Source organism: Trachypithecus francoisi, unplaced genomic scaffold (genome assembly GCF_009764315.1).
Source record: "Trachypithecus francoisi isolate TF-2019V2 unplaced genomic scaffold, Tfra_2.0 Lachesis_group0, whole genome shotgun sequence".
Taxonomy (NCBI): Eukaryota; Metazoa; Chordata; class Mammalia; order Primates; family Cercopithecidae; genus Trachypithecus; species Trachypithecus francoisi.
Genome location: NW_022681453.1, coordinates 107,457,100 through 107,470,821, shown reverse-complemented (window position 1 = coordinate 107,470,821; position 13,722 = coordinate 107,457,100). Strand labels below are relative to the sequence as shown.

General features: G+C 37.7%; 1 non-coding gene across 1 annotated transcript; it reads right to left on the bottom strand.

The window, feature by feature from the left end:
- Positions 1 to 5,317: 5,317 nt before the first annotated feature.
- Positions 5,318 to 5,421, bottom strand: LOC117084606. The gene has a single exon (XR_004437536.1). It is a non-coding gene; the product is annotated as a U6 spliceosomal RNA (small nuclear RNA).
- Positions 5,422 to 13,722: the final 8,301 nt, after the last annotated feature.

Genomic DNA, 13,722 nt, shown 5'->3' with positions numbered 1-13,722 from the left:
AAAAGTACACACAAAATTTCAAGCCAATAAATTTGCATAGGAATGGTCATGATATTTTGACAAGTTTAGGATGGATAAATATAGAACTGACGCAGAAACTGTGATGCCTGACAGACGTTGGTGTTTGCTTCATTATTGTCATGGAAATTGTGTATAAAAATAAATTTGACAAGCTTTGTTATGTTTGGTGCAATTGAAAAAGTTGTTTGTGTAATTCCTTTGATGATTAACTGACTAGAGTTTTAATGATGCCATTGAAGAGAAAAACAATGAAGCACTGTTCCTAGCAACTGGTACCAAGAAGCATAGAAAATGATCCACATGTTGCAGATTTACCTTGAATACAGCTGTTTGATGAACATAAAATTTGAAGAGTTGGAAGAAAAACGAGATACAGAACCTAGCATTTATAATGAATTATCAAATGTGAGTAATTGCACTCAGTTGAACCAAAACACTTAGATTTTTGAAGCTGACTCATCATTTTAATAATTTCCTTTTAAAAGCTGTTTTACGCCTAATAAATTCATATAACATCAAAGTGCTTTGAAACACAATCTCTGTTTCTTTCATTAGATAAGGAAGAAGTGAAATTTAAAGTAAAATGTTCCCTTTAAAAAATGTATTTTTGCATGATACAGTGATTACCCCACTCTTTATTCTGACTGTCTGGGTTCATGATTTGGCTCTACCTGGTGGCAATTGTGTACTCACGAAGTAGTTTTTGGAGAAAAATTTGGCTCACAGAAGCAAAATTTGCCAAAGAGAAAGAGCATGAGATTATATGCAGGATGGAGGTTAGACAGAAAGGAAAAGCCTGATTTCACCCTTGCTGATATGCTAGTTGTTCAGGGCTACGACCCAGAGCCCAGGACCTGTGAATTTCAACTCCACTGACATAATTCTCCCTGTCAGGGATAACCATGGTATCTGATTTTATCACTTCTATAGGGGAACAATATTACCAATACATACTATTGCCTCTCTCAAAGAAGAAATGGCACTCATAAAACTATTGCGTTTTCCTAGATTTATAAGAAGAAAAGGGAGTACAATAAGGCACTCGTTTGATGTGACTCTCCTTTTTTGTTTTGTGTCTTCTAAACTTCTTAATTTTGATTTCCCCACTATGCCTAGTGTTTAATGGAGCAACTATATTCCATGAAGCAGAAAGAAAGATTTTTATATACTGGGATTTACAAACCCTTACATCTTCTTTTTTTTTTTTTTTTTTTTCGAGAAACACTAAGAGATAGATAACAACTGGCCATTAAAGAATAAAGTAATACGTAAACATGTTACCTGCATTGGGTGAATTTAAGACTTGGGCAGTAGTAAAGGAAGCTGTGAGGCATTTTGAATTTTCAGGGTCACATAAGGCAGTTGTGTCTGGAGACTATTTACTGGTGAGCAGAGACCCCAAAAATGTAGGCCATCTGAGCCTTCTAAAACTCGTGTTTATCATTCTATAGACTTTCAAAAGTTTTACTGCATGTGTTTCTATTCTTAAATGTTTTGTTCAGGTTTTCATGTTTTTGAATGCATATAAATGAAATCATGCCATAAATATTCTTTAAATACAGGCTCGTTAAATTAATTGTCTCTAAGATTTGACCATATTGTTCCATTTAGCCATGATTCACTGGTTTTTCTTCTACCTAGTATTCAATTTTCTGGATATAACACAATTTATTTATCATTCTTCTGTTTATAGATATTTGAATGTGTTCATTTTTTTCTTTTTTCTTTTTTTTTTTTTTATAAACTGCGGGTTGCTATTTAACACTCTCTTTTTTTAATGGGAAAATCAAAGAGATAGATTAAGATGGTTTATTAAGGTCTTTATTACTTGGTTGCTATATTTTATTTTAGGAATTGGCTTTTATTTTATTTTAATTTATTTTTTATTTATTTTTTTTATTATACTTTAAGTTCTAGGGTACATGTGCATGACGTTTACATCATGTATAACTCCCCAATGCAATCCCTCCCTCCTCCCCCCTCCCCATGATAGGCCCCAATGTGTGATGTTCCCCTTCCCGAGTCCAAGTGATCTCATTGTTCAGTTCCCACCTATGAGTGAGAACATGCGGTGTTTGGTTTTCTCTTCTTGTGATAGTTTGCTAAGAATGATGGTTTCCAGCTGCATCCATGTCCCTACAAAGGACGCAAACTCATCCTTTTTGATGGCTGCATAGTATTCCGTGGTGTATATGTGCCACATTTTCTTAATCCAGTCTGTCACAGATGGACATTTGGGTTGATTCCAAGTCTTTGCTATTGTGAATAGTGCCGCAATAAACATAATTGTGCATGTGTCTTTGTAGTAGAGTAATTGATAATCCTTTGGGTATATACCCAGTAGTGGGATGGCTGGGTCATTTTTTTTCTTAATGCAAACAGTGCTACTTAAACATTGTCAAAGTTTTCTCTTGGTTATATACAGGTGGCTGTTGCTAGTTATATACAGTTATTATGGCCTGATATTTGACCCCTACACAAAACAAGAAATTCATTTTACTTGGCAATCAAATAAATCAAAAGTTTCACAAACATCAGAAGTAATCCTCATTCAATGCAGTCTCATATTTTTATTCCATTGTATTACATTTCTACTCTGTATCATGTTATTTTAGGTTGTTAATCTCTGGTCTCTCTCCAAAGGCCACAACCACAAAGCCAAGAGCATAAAAGTTCTAGTATATTTAACTTGACAAAGGAATTCAGTTGAAGGCTGGTTCACTTTTACACCCATCTATTTGAGATTCTCTTTTTACTGAACATTACTGGACATTAGAAGATTTCCTGCCAGATGGGCATCTTAGAAGTATGCTGCATATATACAAATGTATATATACATTTTTACATATATACAAGCACAGGATTATTTGTTAATTTCAGCAGGAGTTTAGTATCCAGTCTGCAGTGTGGCTAGAAATGGAAGTCCTCAGGTTTTGGAATCTTAGGAAGTGAGACACATATTGGAATTCTGTATTTCCAGAAGTACTAGATGACCTTGTTTTGGAAAAATTTCCCATTAAAAACAGACAGAAATTATACAAAATATAAAAACACATAAAATTATAGCTATTGGTAGAGATTAGAGATCTACCAAGGCATCAAGAAATTAGAACACAATCCCACAGAGTGGCAAAGTCCAAGTTCTCAAGGAGAAGCTCTCTGTGGACAGTTGCTACTACTTCCCCTGCCTCTAGTCATTTGCTTACTTAAAAGCAGCAGCTGAAAGGCTAAGAGCAATTCAAATGTAAACATACGGGTAAATGGAAATGGATATTGGCTGTATAAGGCAATAATAAAAGAAGCATTTTGGCAATACATACATCGCATGATAATAATAGCACAAAAGATGGGAGGAAAAAATGAAATTAAAGTAATACAGTCCTTACGTTTTCCCAGAAGTGGTAATAGTATGAATAATATTAGATTTTAACAGGGCAAAAAACACTTTGAAATCACGAGGACAACTCCAAATGGAGATTTAAAGAATATATAGTTTGAATGCTAAACAGGAGAATGGAATTAAGCAATAAAAGGTAGCTACCAAAAACTACATCAATTATTACAGTTATTGGGAAAATAATAAAATATTTTTTCCCTGAAAGCTTGAAAATGAATGAGAATATCTTCTATCACTGTTTATTTTCAACATCATGTTCAACATCATATTAGAGGTTCTAGCCAGTGCAATAAAGAAACAAAAGGTATAAAAATGAAAAGGAAGTAGAAAGCTCATTATTTGTGTGACACAACTGTGTAGGTAAAATATGTAAATGAATCTACATATGAACTTAAAATTAATAAGTATGTTTAGCAAGGTCAGAGAATTCAAGATCAATATTAATTATACTTCTATATACCAGCAATAAACAAGTAAAATTATGTTTAAAAATCATACCACTTATAAAAGCATAAAAATTATACCTAATATAGGAAACTTAATGAATATCCACCAAAATGACTAGAATTTAAAATCCTGGCCAGGCACGGTGGCACACACCTGTAGTCCTAGCTACTTGGGAGCCTGAAGTAGGGCTATCACTTCAGCCTGGAAGGTCGAGCCGCAGTGAATCATGATCGCACCACTGGACTCCAGCCTGGGTGAGAGAGCAAGACCTTGTTTCTAAAAAATTAATAAAATAAAATAGGCTGGGAGGGGTGGCTCATGCTTGTAATCCTAGCACTTTGGGAGGCTGAGGCAGGCGGATCACCTGAGGTCAGGAGTTCGAGACCAGCCTGGCCAGCTCTGTCTCTATTAAAAATACAAAAATTAGCCAGGTGTAGTGGTGCATGCCTGTAATCCCAGCTACTTGGGAGGCTGAGGCAGGAGAATTGCTTGAACCAGGAGGCGGAGACTGTAGTGAGCAGAGATTGTGCCACTGCACTCCAGCCTGGGTGACAGAGTGAGACTCCATCTAAAAGAAAACACAGTAACTAAAATAAAATAAATAGTAACAATTCTAAGTGTTAGAGAGAATGTGGAGCAATCAGAAGTCTTCTAGCCTATAGTAAACCCACCTTTAGTATACAGGCAAAAGAGAACCTTATGGTTGTTTGCCAAGTGTTTGCAGCAGCATTATTTGTAATATCCCCAGATTGAAAATAGCCTAAATATCCATCAATAGTAGATGACTGATAACAAACAAATTATGGCATATTCTCAAAATATAACACTAAATCACAATGAAAATTAACTCACTAGGGCTACCTGTAACAATATGCATGAATCTCACAAAATTTTGTTAAAATAAAGAGTCCTAACACAGATAAATATAGATTTTTTGATTCCATTTTATAAAAGTTAGCAAAATTGATCTATTAGATAGGAGTCAAGATAATTGTTAACTTGGAGGAGGAAGGCTAGAGATAATAACTGAGTGAGGACATCAGAGTGACTTCTAAGATCCTAGTAATATTCTATTTCTTAATCTAGGTTGATATGGGAAAGGCTAGAAATGAATTTTTATTCATAATCTTTATTTTTCACTCCTTTCGCTGAGCCCTTTGTCATATGACTTTAGAGTTTCTCTGATAAAGGCAGAATATAGCTCCCTATATGACCTGTTTTGGTTAATAGAATGAGGCAGAAATGAAGGTATGTCTGTTCAAAGCCTAGGCTTCAAAGGCCCTTATACATTTTAATTTTTTTTATTTCATCTTAAATTTTTGTGGGTACATACTAGATGTTTAAATATCTCATGAGGTACGTGAGATGTGTTGATAGAGGCAGGCAGTGTATAATAATCACATTATGGGAAATGGGGTATCCATCCCCTTAAGCATTTATTTTATGTGTTACAAAAATCTGCAATGCTTCACAAATTTGTGTGCCATTTTTGTGCAGAGGCTATGCTAATCTCCGTATCATTTCAATTTTAGTGTATATGCTGCTGAAGTAAGCACCCTCATGCATTTTTATTTGCTTTTTAGCATTTCTGCAATCACTGTGAATAGAACATGACTGTGTTAGCCTCCCAAAAGGAGGATGGATGGGCTGTAGAGGAGAGACATACCAGATGTCTTACTTTGGTTGTGTTGCTATAACAAAATACTTTAAACTAGCTAATTTATAGAGAACAGACATGTATTTTTCATGGAGGCTGGAACCCATGATCAAGGCACCAGCAGGTTCAGATCTAGGAAGGGCCCAATCTCTGCTTCCAAGTTGGTGCCTTGTTGCTGCATCCTCTGAAGAAGAGGAAGGTTGTGTCCTCACCAAGTAGAAGAGGTGGAAGGCACAGAAGGGCAAAAGAGAGGGGGGCAAACTCCCTCCATTGAGCCCTTTCATAATGACATTATTTCATTCATGAAGGCAGAACCCTCATGACCTAAACACCTCCCCCAAAGACCCATCCTCCCCATACTTGCCTTGAGGATTATGTTTCCAACACACAAAGTTTAGGGGATACATTCAGACCATAACACCAGGTAAGCTGCCCCAGCCAAATGCAGCCTAGAGTGAGTTCCTGTTGGTATTTGCAAATGCACAAGTAAGCAGCTAACTGCACACAGGAGTAATGCTAGACACGTGGCCTCTGCTCTTGGCTGGATTTGGCAGGTTTCATTTAGATGGGAGAGTTCTGTTTCACTTGGTTTTCATTCTCTTCCACAGACTGATAGGCTAGATCAGGTGTGTCTTTCTCATGATGATGGCATCAGCGCATGTAGAAAACATTTTACACAAGGTCTGTTGGATTCTTGACTTGGAACTAGCTCTCCATAAGTTCTGCTTTATTCCATTAGTCAAAGCAAGTTAGTTAGATGACAAAACCCCAAATTAAGGGACAGAGAAATGTCCTTTTTTGTGGAAGAAACTGCAAAATCTCTAGGCAATAGCTTTAATCAGAGGAATTGTGAAGTATTGGAGCCATTAACACAATCTTTGACTCCTAGAAGGATATCACACAGTAAATAAGGAATTACAGCATAATTCATTCATTAAAAGTATATTAAGTATTATGAAGAAGAAATACTGCATGGTAAGCTCTACATGGAAAACAAAAGAGAAAATAAATACATTGTTAAGCATTTCTATTTCAAAATTACAATCCTGGATAATTATAATATTGACTATCACATTTCCATAGGAGGAGCAATTTAATAATGCACATGATATCTAGTCTGTATTTTGTTAAATGCATAAAACTGACATTAAGAAACAAAACTAACATCCTGGCTATGTAAAAATCTCTGATTATTTTTTCTATTTAATTTTGAGAGCTAAATAAGCCAGGCTATTTCCTTCTATCTCCAATGACTTTGCACAGAACTTTTACACCATTTGGGATTACATACTATGTGGTTTTATATATTTAGGTTTGAGAAACATATATATTGAGAGATTATGAGGGAGTGAGGTAGGGAATTATTAGGGAAAAAATTTGTCCTCAAAGTGTTACCTTTGCAAAGAAAGAAAAATGCACCACCGTTTACACTTTCCTGGGTATCTTGCTCAGGGCTCTTCTCATTATTCTACTGTCCACTCCCTGACTCACTCTGCAGGAGGAGGAAGGAGTATCTAATTTGTCCACAATCGGTTGGTGTTTCAAAAGCTCTCTTTTCTCCCTTGACTGCCTTCAATCAGAGTAAATTCTTCTCTTTTTCCTCTTTAAGTGTAATAAATCTTTGGGGATCTATTCTCTCTTACAATAGGGTGGAAAGATGAGGAAGAAGATGCTGTTTTGAAATTTTATCTGCATCTAGGTAGGCAAACTCAAATAACAGTGGGATAAGCAAAATATCCCTGCAGTATTTTCCAATCTAGTTTTACCAATAATGTATACTTAGATTCTGATTTGGCTTCTTCTGTCTGCTGTTAGTCGATTGGATGTAAGACGGCTGCAAGTTCTTTGACATTCCTTCCATTGAGAGTGGCGTCTATATCCCCCGCCCTATAAATTCAGTGAGGAAGTGATGCTACGTAACTTCGAAGGCGAGGCATACAATTTCCATGCGGCTTTTACCGTGTTCTCCCAGGACAATTCCTTTCCAGGTGCTTCCTCTTGGGTATCTCAGCATCCAGCTGCCATGCTAAGAGAAACCTAAACCATCTAGGGAGGCCCTGTGTGGGTATCTGGCTTACAGTCCCAGCTGAGGAAGATTAAATCAGGCACCAGACAAGGAAGTGAAAGAGGCACCAAAATCATAGACCAGAGACCAGTCATTTTTGTTGGACACTGTCTGAATTCCTGATCCACAGAGGCAATTAATTAATATAATCAAATGGTGTTTTTTTTTCAGGCCACCAAATTAGGGCGCATTTGTTACATAGGGATAATGACTGGTACATTTGAGAAAAGAGCATGGATGAGGGACAACCATACATCCGTGCAACAGATGAATCATACAAAAGAAAAGGACAATTCTTGGGAAAGAGAACTCTCAGAAATGTCAGTCTGTTTCAGGAGTTCAAGACTCATCAGGATCCAACTGGCCAGAATCAGTTGCTTCCAATTAAGCCCCTAATATTCAAAGCCAACTATTAGCGCAAGTCTGAAATGGTTTTGGGAATGTGATTTCAGAATGACCGAGGCCAGATTGTAATCACTAGAAACATGAGTATCATCCACCTGGTCAGCTCCATGCCTGCACCCTGGAATGATGGGAATATATATGTATGCAGCCTTAATTACAGAAAATTTAAAAATAGTTGTGTGTGTGTGTGTGTGTGTGTACTACCTTAGAGAAAAAGACAAATGGCAAGAAAACAAATTTATATCAGAGTTTGAGTTTAGTCATAATACATACTCATCTTCAGATATTCCTTAGATACACATACACACACACACACACACACACACAAACACACACATACATATCTCCCGGATTTAGAGCAAACCTTCATCACCTCTTCTATTGTCTTCAATTTTACCTATATTTCTAACTATGAAATTACTATTTATTTGAATTGAAGATTCTAAGATAATTGAATATTTATTTTCTCTACTACATGTCAAGTATGTTAAGAATTTAAAATTTCGGTAATAAGGATGAGACAGACAAAAACCTTTAAAATAATTTAATAGCTGAGGTCATCAAAACTGTATTATTCCCAGAATTTAATGATCCAAGTTTTTTTGTCCCTCTTTCAATATTGCAGAATGGTTACAAAATTTATTTTGGAATTTTAGTATAAAATTTACGCTATTTTAGTGCCTAATTCACATCCTTGGGAGAACAAATTAGTTTGCCTTTGTACTGGTTTAGACTCAGTTTCAAATTACAGGTACTCACAGGCACTAGCTTAAGCAATATGGAATATTTATTACAATGATGCTAGAATATCTCATAGAATTGAAGGGTAGGCATAAATTTAGTTCTCTGGAATTGCCTGAAAACAGAACTAGGAGGTTTTATGCCTCTCTTTGTGTGTGTTTCAATTTTCTCTTTCTCCAGGATCAGCTGATTCCAGTTTTCCTGACCACATAGCAAAACAACAATAACAACAACAAAACATGGCTGCTGATGAATCCCGAGTTGACATGTTGCTACCTGGAGCAGACTTCTCCTTTTTCAGTCTCAAATTCCTAGGGATTGAACCATGAATAACTTAGGCTAAGTCACTGTCTATGGGGGATGGACTCTGAGGGCCCTACCCTGCCAGGCCTGGTGAGAGGACAGGGCCATGTTGTACAAGACAGCTTCCGGGACTGACTACTGCCCTCCTGTGGCGAAATGGGGGAAGCCGTTCCCAAATGAGGGTGGTATGAAAAGACTAGTCAGAGTGAGCTCCCACGAGAAATCAATAATGAATGCAAATTCTGTATTTTGAAATTCCAAAATGAATTAATAGGGAGACCAATGAGTTAAAAAGTCTTGCTTTGCCACCTAATGTGCTTTCCATATTGGAATGCTATGCAAGGCATCTGCCAGTTACAGTAATCCCTTTCAGGAGCCTCCACGTAACAACCAGGTCTATATTGATCTAGCCCAGTTCTGTTCCCTTTGCATTGGCTGTGCAGTTGATTTACAAGGGATTCCTGCCCAGCACAGTCTAAGGGGATCAAGGGGAGAACCTCACATACCAGCGACACACTATGCTGGATTGTGTCAGTTAACTCATCAATGCATTCTTTTCTAGATGAGTTTGAGTTGAAATCGGTTACCAGGACATTAGAGTCAGTGCAGGTGCAGCAGGCTATACAGTAATAGCTGGACATCAAATAGGTAAAATGATTTCCATAGAGCCCAGGCAATACCTGTTTTAGCAGACATGGCCAGTAGAGATGCTTCTGATTCAGCACATCCAGACCAATAGAGCTGGGGTTCTATGAAGTACTGTAAGAAATGGACATTTCAGGCCCCAAGTGGCTTCTAAGGCCTGCTCTTATATTTCCTTATTTACCAATATATTGTTAAAATACGTTCCCATCACCTGAGAAAAACTGAATACGATTCTGTGCTATGCAACTTAAAAGAACCTATTTGATACACTTCTCAGGAGGCAAACAATTGACAGTTAGTGAGACTGAAAGGATGCGCAGATTAACAGTAAATGATTTTGAAAACTGTTAGTTTTATTGGTATTAGTAATGAAAAACAGTAGTGATAATAACAATGACCACAGTGCTGACCTCTTTATAGTGAGTGCTTACTGTGTTCCATTGACAATACAGGCATTATCTGAACCGAAACAGCACATTGGTCCTAGGATCCTAGGATGTTGTTTCAATGTTACCGTTCTCATTTTATAAATGAGGAATCTGAGGCTCAGAAAAGTTGTTTCCTGAGATCCTGTAGCCGGGAAATGATGAAGCCAAAAATGTGACACAGAGCCTGAGCTCTTAACCCCTTTGCTGAACTGCTTCTACGGGATTTTTTTTAAAGATATGGAGTATTGAGAACAGATCACAATTTCATTTTGAGTAACCAAGTAAAGTGCAATCTAACAACACATACAAAGAGGACTCCCAGTAGCAAATATGTGGTTTACCTTTCCACATATTTTCCAAAATATTTGCCCTTGGATACTAATCCTGAAGTATTTCAACATCTGGTTCAAATTACACATTTTGCTTTATCTATAAAACTGCAAAACGTTATATCATTAGCACCAAGCAGACATGTGTTCCTCATTATGTGTTATTCTATTCATATTGAAACAATTATTAAAACGACTTCAGTTTCTCTATTTTCCTTATTTACTTGTACTATTTTAGTAGCAAATAAAGAGTTTTATTGTTAGAATAAAAAGCCATATTGAAAATTTGGGAAATTTTATTCTTTTATCTTGTTTTTGTAAGTCATCACCTGTGATAAAATTTTAAAAAGTTATAACCCAGAGTTTATTAAAAATAACTCCCACTCTAATAAACCTACACTTCCAAATGTCACCAATTATTATTTAAGAGAAATTGAAAAGACTCTTAAAAATGGCTTGTCTCTATTCACCATCCTAGGATTCTTAACACTGTGGACCACCTCCTTTTTCTAAACGACCACAAGTTTTAAGAGTGGGAATAGAAATGTGAAATGGGAAGAGGAAAATACTATTTGGAACATTGGTGTGAAGGAGAATAATTATGTAGCGTAGTAGGTTGCAGGTATGTAAAGATTAAATAAAAATTGTTATGTGTGGCTGGGCACAGTGGCTCAGGCCTGTAATCCCAGCACTTTGGGAGGCCGAGGCGGGCAGATCACGAGGTCAGGAGATGGAGACCATCCTGGCTAACAGGGTGAAACCCCGTCTTTACTAAAAATACAAAAATGAGCCGGGCGAGGTGGCGGCGCCTGTGGTCCCAGCTCCTCGGGAGGCAGGAGAATGGCGGGAACCCGGGGGGCGGAGCTTGCAGGGAGCCAAGATGGCGCCGCTCACTCCAGCCTGGGCCACAGAGCCAGACTCCGTCTCAATAACAACAACAAAAAAATTGTTACGTGTCTTCATTTGTGTTCTGAGCTTGTAGAAATGTAGAGATGTTTACTTTGAACAGGAAGGAAATAGAATGGGAAAGTTGGAGTCCCACATAAGGTAGTGGATGGCCTGTGAAGCAAAATCCATGATAGTGGAAGAGATGGGAAAAGGTGCCTCCCCATTTTCCCCTGTGACAGGCTGAACATTAGATTTGGGGAAAATGTGACACATCCCTGAAAATGAAAGAGGGTAGAACATAAAGATGAATACAAATCCAGAGAGATGTACAGATTGAGACTTGAGAAAGAAGTGAAGACCTCTCTTCTGATTACCACCGACATGACGACTACTATCCTTCTGTTCCTTTATGGTTTTTTTCTTGTTCTTGTTTTTCTCCTCCTTTTATTATTCTTTTAAACAAGCCTAAAATATTTGATATTGAAACACAGCTCATTTCTGGGAACACAAAGTTATAATTGGATTTTGGATTTCCATGCTGCAAAATACAATAATGTTATAGTACTTTTAAGATAACAAGAGAGAAAATGTTGTAATGAATCAAAGACCAGGCTGAAGAAACCTGTGGCAGAAAGAAATTGAAAGCATATATTTTCCTGGATATATAATATTTTCTTTAATTATATAAAAGTCAAAAAATAAATTAAAAAGGCAGAACCCAACACCTATTGGCTCCATTTGGCCATAACCAGGTTTATACCATAGGGCCTAACCCCCTTCACCTGGAATCTGGCACCTGCACTCTTGAGTGAAACGATTATCTATAGCATCCTCATTCTTTATTTTTGAAGGTTATTATGAATATTCATTTTTTAGTAAAAACTTACAGCTGTCATTTGTTTTAATAATTGAGCAATTATTTCAATCATTTGTTCGAACTTTGCTGTTTTGAGGGTTTATTCTGAAAATAAAATGACCTCGAATGTTTTCATTTTAGTTTGGATAGGAAAAAACAAACTGAATACCGTGGTACACGTATTCATTGACATTTTAAATTACTAAATTTTCATCCCGTGTGTCCTGAGGATAGAAAAAGAAAAGTACTGATGAAAAACAATTGTAAGACATTTTACACACCGCTAAAAAAAATAAATAAATTACTTTAGGGCCCATGTAATACTCTTTTGGAATTTTGTTTTTTCTGAATAAGTTTCAGACTGAATCTCTTTAGTTAACTTCATTATCTTAAATTCTGCATTAAAGATAATTACACTGATACATTTTACATTTTTGGTCTTTTCCTCCACTCTTTGTGAATGCTATTTTTAACTTTTGCTACTTCTTTTTTTTTTTTTTTTGTTGAGACGGAGTCTCGCTCTGTCGCCCAGGCTGGAGTGCAGTGGCCGGATCTCAGCTCCCTGCAAGCTCCACCTCCCGGGTTCCCACCATTCTCCTGCCTCAGCCTCCCCAGGAGCTGGGACCACAGGCGCCGCCACCTCGCCCGGCTAGTTTTTTGTATTTTTAGTAGAGATGGGGTTTCACCGTGTTAGCCAGGATGGTCTCGATCTCCTGACCTCGTGATCCACCCGTCTCGGCCTCCCAAAGTGCTGGGATTACAGGCTTGAGCCACCGCGAACTTTTGCTACTTCTACACCCTGAAAGTCCAGAAAGAACATAACTTTGCATGAAGGCAAACAAACTTTATGCATCTTCTGGGACACCTCTCCCAGAAGGGTAATTTAGTAAATTCATCCCTTGCACCAAATGTTAAACCTCTATTTAGGCAACTGCTGGCAGAAAAATGAAATGCATTTTATTATTCCATGTAATGCTAGATTTTAACAAACTATATTATGTTTGTAAAACTATCTAAAGGCAGCTAATGTAGGTATAAAATGTGTTATCGGGTTCCAAGATGGCCAAATAAGAATAGCTCCAGGCTGCAGCTCATAGCCTGAGAGACACAGAAGATGGGTGATTTCTGCATTTCCAACTGAGGTACCAGGTTCATCTCACTGGGACGTGTCAGAGAGTGGGTGCAAGACAGTGGGTACAGCCCAATGAGTGAAAGCCAAAGCAGGGTGAGGCATCGCCTCACCTGGGAAGCCATGGGGGAAGGGAATTCCCCTTGCTAGCCAAGGGAAACCATGACACACAGCTCCTGGAAAATCCGGTCACTCCCACCCTAATACTGTGCTTTTCTTAGCAAATGGCACACCAGGAGATTATATCCCATGCCTGGCTTGGAGGATCCCAGGCCCACAGAGCCTCCCTCATTGCTAGCACAGCAGTCTGAGATCTAACTGCAAGGCAGCAGTGAGGCTGGGGGAGCGGTGCCCACCATTGCTGAGGCTTGAGTAGGTAAACAAAGTGTCTGGGAAGCTCGAACTGGGTGG